Below are 13,630 nucleotides of genomic sequence, written 5' to 3' on the forward strand. Positions count from 1 at the left end.
TTCATTCTCTAACCTATATAGTTCACACACTCTAGACAACCAAACATATATAGGATAAAAAATGATAATATAGACACCACTCACACTATTCATATACAATGTAAAAACCAAACAATGATAGAATCAAAATCAAATTCAGAAAATTAGACCATCAAAGCATATCAAGACTTCAAAAGTGCAGTAATGGAAAAATTAAATAAGTAAACCCATGGGCTAGTTTCCAGCTGTATAGAAGTTTCAAACATGATTTTTAAGTGTTAGCACAACTCTGTTTAAAGCAATGGAACCAGATTTACAATCAAAACATTTAATATAACCTATGTCTATTCCTCGCATGATCTTTATATACTTTAACCCTTGCAGTAACACTGTCCCTTGAAATGAACTTTACATGTGAATCTGATAAGTACATACCAAATTGATACAAACAACCATTGAATAAGAAAGAAAACTGATTTCATTGAAGTAGCTGAAATCCAGATCAAGGATCCTAGCCTCTTAGGAATCTGGATAAGTACATACCAACTTAATACAAATAACAATTGAAGAAGAAAGAAAACTGGTTTCATTGAAGTAGCTGCAATTCAGAACAAGGATCATAGGACTCTGGTCTATACTATTTTTACCGTTGAATGCCCGTGGACTAACATGCTAATAAGTCTACAAGAGAGTATGAAAGCCTAGAAACAAATTCTATGAGCATAATCTGAACATTTATCTCAACCAATAAACCTTCTATACAGAGTTCAAGAAAATATCATTTCTATATAGTCACTTCCTAACATATTCCTTCCACTTAATTTCTCTAACGAATGTCGCTCCGGCTCTCACTCGTACATATATGATGAAGTATTTATTGTCTTCAAAAGCAAACAATGTAATGTAACATCAACAAGAAGGCAAAGTTAACAATGAGAAACAATAAATTCTCCAGTACTGAATACCTGAATTCTTGAAGGGTGATTTTCCAAGTCTTGCAGAATGCAAAATTTGTATGTTTTGATTGATTTTCTCAGTTACCTCCTTGTGGTCATTACGCAACTCTTCACAGAACATCAAAACCATGAGAGATTATAGCCCTTAGACAGATCACAGAATTTGCAATTTTTGTTAACTCTTGGCTTCCAAAATACAGTTATGACAATTTGGTTTCAAATTGAACTAGTTGATACTGTAACAATTTTCCCTCACATGAACTTCTATCATTCATGTCATTGGGCTATGAACCATCTGTTTTCCATTGCCCTTCTTTCTCTGCAATATCAACATCATACCTAAATGAGTGTTTAAGTAGTTTGACAGTTGAATTAACTTGGTAGTTGGCGAAATAAGTATTTCTGAGGGGTATATACTCTTGTGAATTTAACTAGGGATAATTCTAACCTAGCAATCTTGGATAGTATTTAACCAAAAGAAACACTGAATCATTATTTTTACACATAGACCATCAGCGCTATTTTTACCCAGTATTCATAGCTAGTAGCATCAAAATTTTCAGCGCAAACTTAGGGTAATTGAAGATGCGTACCTTCAAGACGGTGTCGTTCGGCACAAACAGCTGGAATGTCGATACCGGAACGAGGAAAGCCCTAGAAAACGAAGCAAGCATCATGAATGGAGAGTTATGCAGAAAGAACGCATGAAATTTATGGTGAGATAGGATGTGAGAAGAGAAAAGAGAGGACCTCAGAAGATGCGTACCTTCGAGACGGCGTCTTTTGGCACGAACAACAGGAAGGGTCTTCGCGACGGCGTCGTTGGTGCAGGAAGCTCCAAGTTAAGCGACTTCCATCTTCTTCCTCCAAGTGTTTGCAAACTTAGGTTTTTTCCGTGATTGGTTGAGTTTGTGCGTGTTGGATTTTCAGTGTTGTGTGAGGGACTTTTCACAACGGTTGTATTATACCCGATGTGAAAAGTACTTTATTAAAATTTCAAAAATGCCACCGCATTATATTTCACATCGGTTGTTATATCAACCGTTGTAAAAAATGTTTACTAATTACTTTCCACATCAGCCATAGCATCAACCGATGTGAAATCTCTCACTAAAGTTCCCTGTAATTTCAATTTTGCCACCGCTTTATCTTTCACATCAGGTGTTTGATCCCCCGATGTAAAAACTCTGATGTTAAATCTATATTTTCTAGTAGTGATTTGTAGCCTTTTCTGCCTGCTATTTAGCCATATGTTCAGCAAAGTATTCAAGTGCAGCTTGCTCTTGAGGATCGGAAGTGTTGAATTGAGATATGATGAAGGTTTGGGTTGAGAGGGATGATAAACAAGAAAGAGAAAAGAGAGAATAGAAAAACACTTAGCAGTTTGAAAATATGTGTAAGTGAAGTGATGGAAAAGTGTGTGACAACGTGGGTAGATAGTGATTTTGAAAAGTAACCGCTGAGTGAAGGTATGAAAAACGGTAGAAAGGGGGGGGTTTGAATAACGTTTTCAGTACAAAACTACCACCTTAAAGATTTTGACAAATCTTTCGAGAACTTAAGTGCTAAAGATAAGAGATAGAAAAGCACACAAGGATTTTATCCTGGTTCACTTGATAAATCACTCAAGCTACTCCAGTCCACCCGTTAAGGTGATTTCTTCCTTCTTAGAATGAAGGCAATCCACTAATCAGGTAAGAGTTACAACTGCACTTGAAACCTACAAGTGACTAACAATTACACTGACTTAGCTCACACTAAGATTCACTCTCTTAGTCTTCTCTAGGATCCGATCAACCTTGATCTCCTAAAGGAACTAAACAAACTGTTTATCAAAGAAATGTTTACAAGAGATTTGCTTCTAAAAAGCTAATAGTAAACACAATGAATTTCAGATGAAAGAAAGCTTAGAATATTTTGAATATGTCTTGCGCGTGTGTATTGCTTCTTGTTAGTTTCTTCTAGCCGCTTCTTTCAATCTTCAGCCTCTATATATACTCCAAGGATTAGGGTTGAGCGTTGCATGGGAAATGCTACCGTTGGAGGGCAGTTCTGGAAAATCCAGCTTCTGCTGTGGCTGAGAACGTTAGGTAGGTCGTTAGGAAGGTACACTTGCTTTTGTACTTGGATAGCGACTTGACCTTTTAACCTAGGAGACTTCTGATCAGAGGAATACTTCATATTGGAACTTGTGAAGCCGGTTGATCAGAGTCAGAGGGAAAGCACAGATCCTCTGACCATTGTATCTTCTGATTCTGAACTCAGAGGGAAGAACATGGCCTTCAGAGTTTCTTGCTTCTGGACTTCAGAGTTTCCACTATTCAGCTTCTGGATCTTCAGAGTCTTCTACACCATCAGAACATCTGAACCTTCAGTGTTTCTTGGTTATCAGAACTTCTGGATCTTCAGAGCTTTTAGTGACTGAGTCCACATCAGAGTTTGTATAGCTTCAGAACTTCTGAAGCTTTTCCACTGTTCATACTGAACATGGTGAATGCGAAAGCGTTGCTTGGGTTACCCTTTATACACAGTGCTTCTGATTTGTGTGAGATTGAGTTGAGGTCAGAGCCTGTAAATAGCACACTCAGAAAAACACGTTAGAGTACCACAATTGTTCATATCAAAAGGTTAACTTGTAATCATCAAAACATAGAGTTGTACTACTAGATCAAAACTTGATCTTACACTGAGTAGTTGAGAATACAAAGGAAAAAGTGAAAATAAATTGTTGAAAATTAATGTGGCAATAATAAGCAATAAGTACTATTAACATGCTGTGGAGAATCAAGTAGATATGAATCATTACAACTGAAATTCCCGAGAGGCACAAGGAACAAGGTATCAGAATAAATCTGACACGCGTTTAATGTCTTATCACAGAAGGAATACCAATGGGTATCCATCTTCTGATTAAGTGACCTTCTGAACTAGACAACTTCTGATATGGAAGCATCATAGTCAGAGGTTCTGATCTATCTTCATGCTGGACATAAGTCCATATTCAGATTTTTCAGAATAAACTTAAATCTATCCTCTACTAAGGGCATTGTGAAGATATTTGCCCATTGATGGTCAGTATCCACAAACTTCAGAAGAAGTACGCCCTTCTGAACATAATCTCTAATAAAGTGATACTTTACCTCAATGTGCTTGGCCCTTGAGTGTAAGATAGGATTCTTACTTAGAGAAATAGTAGTCGTGTTGTCACAATAAATTGGGATATTGCTCTCAAAGATTTGATAATCTTCCAGCTGATGTTTCCTCCAGAGCATCTGAGTGCTGCAAATAGCAGCTGATATATAATCTGCCTCTGCAGTGGATAGAGCAATTGTAGATGGCCTCTTGCTTGCCCATGAGACTGAGTTGCTTCCCAGAAATTGACAATTTCCAGAAGTGCTTTTCCTTTCAGTTCTATCTCCAGCATAGTCAGCGTCACAATAACCTGAAAGCTTATACTCTAATGTCTTTTTATACATCCAGCCTAGGTTAGTAGAGCCTTTCAGATATTTGAGAATTCTCTTAACAGCAATTAAGTGAGTTTCTCTAGGATCTGATTGAAAACGAGCACATAAATAAACGCTGAAAAGAATATTTGGCCTGGATGCAGTCAGATAGAGAAGAGAGCCTATCATACTACGATAAAGCTTCTGACAAACCTTTGAGCTTGTGTCTTCTACCTCCAGAATGCATGTAGGATGCATTGGTGTTTTAGCAGGAGTACATTCTGACATATTGAACTTCTTTAGAAGTTCTTTGGTATATTTACTTTGATGAATGTACGTTGCCTATGGTTGTTGATCTACTTGAATTCCCAGAAATAATTTGAGTTCTCCCATCAAACTTATTTCAAATTCAGACTGCATTAACTTAGAAAATTCCTTGCAAAGAGAAAGATTAGCAGAACCAAATATAATATCATCAACATAAATTTGCACAATCAGAATATTATTATTGTAAGATTTGCAAAAGAGAGTTGTATCCACTTTACCCCTTACGAACCCATTTTCCAGAAGGAATGTACTGAGTCTCTCATACCATGCTCTTGGAGCTTGCTTTAGACCATAAAGAGATTTCTTTAGTTTGAAGACATGGTCAGGATGTTGAGCATTTTCAAACCCAGGGGGTTGGTGAACATACACTTCTTCAGAAATGTACCTGTTGAGGAACGCGATCTTGACATCCATTTGATGAAGAACAATGTTGTGATTCACAGAGAATGAAATCAACAACCATATAGCTTCTAACCTTGCTACAGGAGCAAAGGTTTAAGTGTAATCTATGCCTTCTTGTTGACTGTAGCCCTGTGCAACAAGCCTTGCCTTGCTTCTGACTACTTCTCCCTTCTCATTGAGTTTGTTTCTGAATACCCACTTGGTTCCAATGATATGAGTATCCTTGGTTTTCTGCACAAGGTTCCAAACGTCATTTTTGGTGAATTGATTCAGTTTTTCTTCCATAGCTAGAATTCAGTCTTTATCTTGAAGTGCTTGATCAATAGAAGTTGGTTCGATCAGAGAGACTAAACCCTTTAGGCTCAAGAGAGTCTCTTCAGAAGGTTTGAATGCAAATCTGGTTCTGACTGGTTCATCTTTGTTTCCCAGAATCAATTCTTCAGGATGAGAAGCTATCACTCGAATTTTCTTCTGACATGGTGGATCAGCAGTGGTAACAGCATCTTCTGATGTATTTGCTTCTGGATTAGCACCCTTTGAATCAATGCCTTGATCTGAAATTGTTACTCATATATGCAAACTTTTCAGCTAGCTTTGACTTGTCAGAGTCAAGCTTGTCCTCAAATCTGACATGAATAGATTCTTCAATAGTTCTAGATTCAATGTTATAAACTCTAAAACCTTTAGAACGTTCAGAATATCCAAGCAGATAGCATTTCAAAGACTTAGAATCAAACTTATGCAATCCATCCTTAGTATTTAACATATAGCAAATGCAACCAAAAGGATGAAAGTAAGAAATTTTGGGCTTTGTATTCTTCCACAATTCATAAGGAGTCTTATTCAGAATTGGTCTTATGGAGATTCTATTCTAAATATAACATGTTGTGTTTACTGCCTCAGCAGAAGTGCTTTGCCATGTCAGTTTCTTGGATCATGGTTCTCACCATCTCTTGAAGAGTTCAGTTCTTCCTTTCCACAACACCATTCTGCTGAGGAGTTCTTGGACAAGAGAAATCATGTTATATCCCATAGGTATCAAAGATGTTCTCAAACTCCTCATTCTCAAACTCTCCACCATGATCACTCTTGACACGGACAATTCTGCAACCCTTCTCATTTTGCACTTGGGCAACAAAGGTAGAGAACACAAAATGTGACTCATCCTCGCATCTTAAGAATTTTACCCATGTACAGCGACTAAAGTCGTCAACGATGACCATCCCATATTTCTTGCCACCTATAGACTCAGTTTTCACCGGTCCAAATATGTCAATATGCAGAAGTTCCAACGGCCTTGAGGTGGAAAAAACATTCTTTTCCTTGAAAGGGACTTTTGTAAATTTGCCTTTCTAACATGCTTCGCAAAGAGCATCCGAAGAATACTTCAGAGTGGGTAAGCCCCTGACAAGGTCAAGCTTACTTAGCTGAGAAATCTTTCTCATGCTAGCATGCCCTAACCGTCTATGCCATACCCATTGCTCCTCGTTAACAGAAAGAAGGCACTTTACTTTCTGAGTTTCCAACTCAGATAATCTGATCTTGTAGATGTTGTTCCGCCTCTTGCTGTTAAACATAACAGAGCCATCGATCTAACTTACAGCCTTGCAAGACTTTTGATTGAAGATAATGTCATTTCCCTTGTCAGCTAATTGACTTATTGACAATAAATTATGCATTAAGCCGTCAACTAATAAAACATTATCAATGCATGGACGCTTACCAACACCTATGGTTCCAGAACCAACAATCTTACCCTTCTCGTTGCCTCCAAAACCAACATCACCTCCAGGTTTAAGTTTTAAGCCTTGGAACATACGCTTTTCTCCCGTCATGTGACGCAAGCATCCACTGTCCAGATACCATAATTGGAGTCTCGGTGGAGCTATCAAGGATACCTGCAACATATATAATCTTTTCCTTAGGTACCCACTTTCTAGGTCCTTTCTTGTTAGTTACCCAGAAGTTCTGACAACTTTGGGTCTTTCAATAGGATAGTGCAAAGGAATCTGAGCATGATATTTTGACATAGAAAATGTTCCTTTCTTAATAGGTAAAGAAACTTCAAAATAAGGGTTCAGATATTATGGTGCCAGAAGGAACAAAATGTTCATAAAGAGATTTAGGTTTAGGCATAGGAGACTCACTTCTACTGGGTCTAGAATAGCCAATAGCATTCATTCCATTTCTTCCAACGCCATAGATCATTGAAGTCATTAAACTTCTATCTACGCTTTTAGCTAGGAACCTCTGAAAAAAATTCATATCTGGTTTCATTTTTATCATCAGAGGTACTAGATACAATAACTTCTTCTAACTTGGAAATTTGATTTTTAAGAACACAATTAGAGTTTTAACCATGGAGAAGTTGTTTTCATTCAATTCTGAAATGGTTTTCTTATATCTAGCAGAGACTTCAGAAGCATCAAGAAAATCCTTTTTCAACTTTTTATGCTTAGTCAGAAGAGAATCATGTTTACTCATAATTTCAGCTAAAGCAGATTTAAGTTCAGACAATGAAAAGGATGCGACAATGAAAAGGATGCGAATACCTCATTTTCATCTTCAGAGTCTGACTCAGCTTCTGATGTTGGATTAGCGTCTGATTCAGCTTTTGACTCTGCTTCCTTGTCTTTGACAATGACCATGAGTCCTTTAACAACTTCACCATCAGAGTCCACTTCTGTTGAGTCTGAATCATCAAGAGTTACCATGAGACCTTTCCTAGCCTTGAAGTGTTTCTTAGGCTTCTTGTCTTTCTTCAGTTTAGGACAATCACTCTTGTAATGTCCTGGCTCCTTGCATTCAAAGCATGTAACCTCTTTAGGTGATGATTTGCGTTGACCCGATGAAAACTCTTGTTTTCCTTTGGCTTTTGATGATCCTCTGTAATTGCTTTTTCTGTGCTTCCAAAGGTGATTGATCCTTTTAGAAATTAATGAAAGCTCATCTTCATCAGAATCTTCAGAAGATTCTTTTGAAACTTGTTCAGCTTGAAGTGCCTTGGCCTTCTCAGAGTTTGACTTCAAAGCTATGGATTTCTGCTTCTTCTGGATGACGTGGTCAGCACGATCTATCTCATGACTCTTCAGAATGCTGATGAGTTCTTCCAAGCTCATCTTGTTGATGTCTCTGGACAACTTCAAGGAAGTTACCAAGGGCATCCACTTCTCAGGAAGACCTCTGAGAATCCTCTTTACGTGGCCAGCAGTGGTGTAGCCTTTGTCAAGCACTCTAATTCCAGCAATGATCATCTGGAATCTGGAAAACATAACACTTACTGATTCTTCAGGTTCCATCATGAAGGCTTCATACTTTTTTATCAAAGACAACGCCTTTGTTTCCTTGACTTCTTCATTTCCTTCATGAGACATCTTTAAGGAATCAAAGATGGCCTTTGCAGAATCACGGTCAGTGATCTTCTCATATTCTTCATATGAGATAGCATTCAGCAAGATGGTTCTTGCTCTAGGATGATCTTTGTACATCTTCTTTTGACTTTCATTCATCTTATCTCTTGGAATCTTCACTCCATCTTCATCAACTGGACGAGTGTAGCCATCAACAACATGATCCCAGAGATCAGCTTCAAAGCCAAGAAAGAAACTTTCGATTCTATCTTTCCAGTAATCAAACTTTTCTCCATCGAAGATAGGTGGTTTAGCACTGTAGTGATATTTTTGCGTATCGCTGGTGGTGGTCGCCATTTGAGTTTTTCACACCGATCCGGATCTCTGAACACTGTTAAGTGTGGTAATCAGAACTTACGCTCTGATACCAATTGAAGGTATGAAAAACACTAGAAAGAGGGGGTTTGAATAGGGTTTTAAAGTTTAACCGCTTTCTATCGAAGATAATGACAATATTTTCGGTGAAAGAAAATAAAGTTCTAAGGAGAGGAATAAAGAAAAGCACACAAGGATTTTATCCTTGTTCACTTGATGAATCACTCAAGCTAGTCCAGTCCACCTGTTAAAGTGATTTCTTCCTTCTTACAATGAAGGCAATCCACTATTCAAAGATTGTTACAATTGCACTAGCACACCTTGCTCAGTGACTAACAATACTAAGAACTAGCAACACAAAGACAACCTTGCCTTAGTCTTCTCAAGAATACTGACCTCACCGGTCTCTCAAGGAACTACAAACAAAGTTTGTGAAAGAGTTTGGTTTACAATGAGATGCTTCTAAACAAGCAGAAGTAAACACAATAAGAACAATGAAGAAATATTGCTAAGGTATTCGCTGAAGGTTTTTCACTTGTATGCACTATAGTTTCTTAGCTAATTTCTTCTATAGAACATCTGGTCTTTTCAAAATGAAGTGCTCCTGGTCTGGAGAGCCAGCTTACTCTTGGACTTAAGAGCTTCCAAGTCTTCAGCTTCTGGAACGTTCCTCAGAACATCTGGTCTTAAGAGCTTCAGAGCTAGAATCTTCAGAGTCCACATCAGAGCTTTAATCATCAGAACATCTGAAGCGTTTGCAACCGTTCAGAAGAACGTAGTGAATGCAGAAGCGTTAAATTGGTTACTCCTATGTCTCCGTGTTCTGATATATATATACGACTTTGAAGCAGAGTCAGAGCTTGTTTATCACACTTTAAAAAGATAAACGTTAGAGTACCATAATTGTTCATACACAATTATAAACTTGTTATCATCAAAACATAGAGTTGTACCACCTGACCAAATCATGGTCTTACATGTAGAAGGTTCGGTTTACAGAGAGATGCTTCTAAACAAGAAAAGGTAAACACAATAAGAACAATGAAGAAATATTGCTAAGGTATTCGCTTGTAGGTTTTCACTTGTATTACGCAATAGTTTCTTAGCCAATTTCTTCTATCTTCAGCCTTTAAATACTCCAAGGTTTAGGGTTTGTATCCGTTGAATTATTCTATCCATTGGAGGGCAATTCTGAAAATTCCAGAACCTGTTGTGGCTGATCATCGCAGGTAAGACGGTCAGAATAGTACACTTGCTTTTGAAGGTATGAAAAACGATAGAAAGGGGGGGTTTGAATAGCGTTTTCAGAATAAAAACTTCCCACTTAAGATTTTAACAAATCTTTCGAAACACAAGTAAAGTGCTTAAGATAAGAGATGAGAAAAGCACACAAGGATTTTATCCTGGTTCACTTGATGAATCACTTAAGCTAGTCCAGTCCACCCGTGAAGGTGATTTCTTCCTTTTTAGAATGAAGGCAATTCACTAATCAGAGATTTGTTACAACTGCACTTGAAACCTACAAGTGACTAACAATACACTGACTTAGCTCCCACTAAGATTCACTCTCTTAGTCTTCTCTAGGATCCGATCAACCTTGATCTCCTAAAGGTTAAAATAAACAACTGTTTAAAAGATATTGTTTACAATGAGATTACTTCTGAAAAGCTTGTAGTAAACACAATGAATTCGATGAAGAAAGATTGCTTAGAAGATTTGAATATTGCTTGCGCGTATAAGTTTCTTCAACAACATCATTCAGTCTTCAGCCTCTATATATACTCCAAGGATTAGGGTTTGAACATGCATGGGAATGCTACCGTTGGAGGGCAGTTCTGGGTTTTCTAGCTTCTGCTATGGCTGAGAATGTTAGGTTAGGTTGTCAGAATAGTACACTGCTTTTGTACTTTGGATAGTGGCGCGACCTTTAACCTTGTTGACTTCTGATTGGAGGAAAGCTTTGTGTTGGAACATGTGAAGCTTGTTGATCAGAGTTAGAAGGAAGCATGGATCCTTTGACCGTTGTATCTTCTGATTCTGAACTCAGAGGAGAAGTACTTGGTCTTGAGAGCCAGTTTGCTTCTGGACATCAGAGTCTTCACTTTCCAGCTTCTGGATCTTCAGAGTCTTCTAAACCATCAGAGCTTCTGATCCTTCAGAGTGTCTAGGTTATCAGAACGTCTAGATCTTCAGAACTTCAAGTGAGCTGAGTCCATATCTAAACTTGATTAACTTCAGATCTTCTGAAGCATTTCTACTGTTCAGATTGAACATAGAGATTGTGAAAGCGTTGCTAGGGTTACTCTTTAAGCAAAGTGCTTCTGATTTGTGTGAGATTATGTCAAGGTCAGAGCCTGTTAAGAGCACCCTCAGAAAATACGTTAGAGTACTATAATTGTTCATACTTAAACGTTAACTTGTAATCATCAAAACATAGAGTTGTACTATACGATCAAAACTTGATCTTACAGCTTTTGTACTATTGATAATGAAATTTCCTTAGCCTAGTTGACTCCTGATCTTTGGTGACGCTTCATGTTGGACCTTGTGAAGCAATGCGATCAGAGTCAGAAGGAAGCTTGGATCCTCTCACCTTTAGAACTTCTACTTCTGGACCGTTCACTCTGAACTTCTGGTCTTCAGAATCGGAAGTGCTTTGGTCTTGAGTGCCAGCTTACTCTTGGACTTCAGAATCTTCTAGTCTTCAGCTTCTAAACCATTCACTCAGAACATTTGGTCTTCAAAACTTCGGCACTTGAACATATTAGAGTCCACATCAGAGCTTTATTCTTCAGAACATCTGAAGCGTTTACTACCGTTCAGAAGAACGTAGTGATTGCAGAAGCGTTTCATTGGTTACTCTTTGGTCTTCAAGTTCTGATATATATATCTTTGAATCAGAATCAGAACATGTTTGTCACACACTTAAAAGACAAACGTTAGAGTACCCTAATTGTTCATACACAATAATAAACTTGTTATCATCAAAACATAGAGTTGTACCACTTGACCAAATCTTGGTCCTACAATATTACCTATAAGGAAAATACTGTGGAATAAAGGTGTTGGTTGTCCATTTTTCTGTCCAAGATGTATCGGGGTCGAGGAATAGTTGGACCATGATCTCCGAAATTTCCCTTGGTCCAAGAGAGTTTGGTTTTTATCATTGTTAGGTATAACCTAGGATTCTATTCCTCAACAGAGTTTTATTGACTGGTTCTTGGGGCTCCTCACGAATGCTCCAAGGGACGTGGGGCATACGCGATTTGGAGAGCAAGGAATCAACTCTATTTTAATTGGAAGGAAAGTTTTACACCAGAGGTAGCTAGTAAGGCGATTGGGGAGCTTCATAAATACATGCAAAAGCTTGACCACTTCACCGTTACTCTGAATCATGGTGCAAACTAGTCAATGTGTTGTTGAGCCCCTCCTGCAGTTGGCTTTTTAAAGGTAAATATGGATGTTGTTGGGCAGAATAACACTTAAGGTTTAGGAGTGGTCATTCGAGATGGTGGAGGTAGGGTGGTTGCCGCTTGTACAAAACCGGAACATCGAGCCTGGTCATCGAAAATGGCAGAGATGTATGGTGTGCTGCATGGGCTTGAACTTGCTCGTGAGATAGGTTGCTCGCGTGTTCTGGTGGAGTCTGATTGCTTGGCTGTAGCCTGTAATTACTCAGCTTAACTCGACAAGTGCTTGAGGTGCTTATATTGATTTAATTGTACAAGAGGTGCTTAGGTTGGTATGTTCTTTTGTATCCATTTCGTTTGCTCATGTTTATAGGGAATACAATGCTACTGCTCATCATTTAGCTAAACATGCACTAGTATCTAGTGATGAGGTTTGGTTAGGTTCCTCTCCTCCTTGTATTCAATCTTTGATTTCTTCGGATATGTTCTGCCGAAGACAAGTTAATGAAATCTTATATTTTCCACAAAAAAATTCACAAATTTTATTTTTCAGACTCTGTCTACAGTTTTTTTAGAAAATCCCCCTATAAAAATGATACTTTTATCTCTATTCCACATAATGTGTGTCACGTCTAATTATAGTTTAAAGTGCACCCCACTTTAGAGATGATAAATTTCTTCATTTAACTAGAATCATGGGTCTAATATTATTATATATAAATATTAGGCTTAATTGCACTTTTGGTCCCCCAACTTTGGCCTCCTTGTGAAAATTGTCCCCAAACTTTAAAATTAGCAAAAAAACGTCTCTAACGTTTACAACCTGTTGCAAAATTGATTTTCCGTCCATTTCCATCTAATATTTAACGAATTCTGGGATAAAAATTAAAAGAAAAAAAAAACAAAAACCTAGAAATTGATGAATGTTCATCTTTTTGAAAGAACTAAGCAACCGAGAAATAATGAAGAAGCAACAACAGAGCCAGCATCCCGAACCTCACCCACACCGAGCCACCACCGTACCCCAACAACCAACAAAACCCATAGAACCCCAAAACCCCAACGCAGATCCGGTCTTCACTCCTTCTACCTTCTCACTTCTCTTTTCCTTCAAACACAAGAACAAAAGCTTCAAGCTTTTCAACCCAAATCAAATAAGAAATATTAAAACTTGAAGCTTTTTAACACACCAAACCCAATACTCGGTCTTCCCCTTTCCAGATTCCACAACATTGAGTTTTGTGCATGGGATTTGATGAAATCGACGGTTTCCAGATTCAACATTCTCTCTCCTTCAATGGTGGTTTTTCCATTTGGACCTTAGATCTGGAATTGATGAAGATCCGTCCCTCACCTTCACTTAATCAGAGACTCAAAGTTGAGTAAAA

Source organism: Lotus japonicus, chromosome 2 (genome assembly GCF_012489685.1).
Source record: "Lotus japonicus ecotype B-129 chromosome 2, LjGifu_v1.2".
Classification (NCBI taxonomy): domain Eukaryota; kingdom Viridiplantae; phylum Streptophyta; class Magnoliopsida; order Fabales; family Fabaceae; genus Lotus; species Lotus japonicus.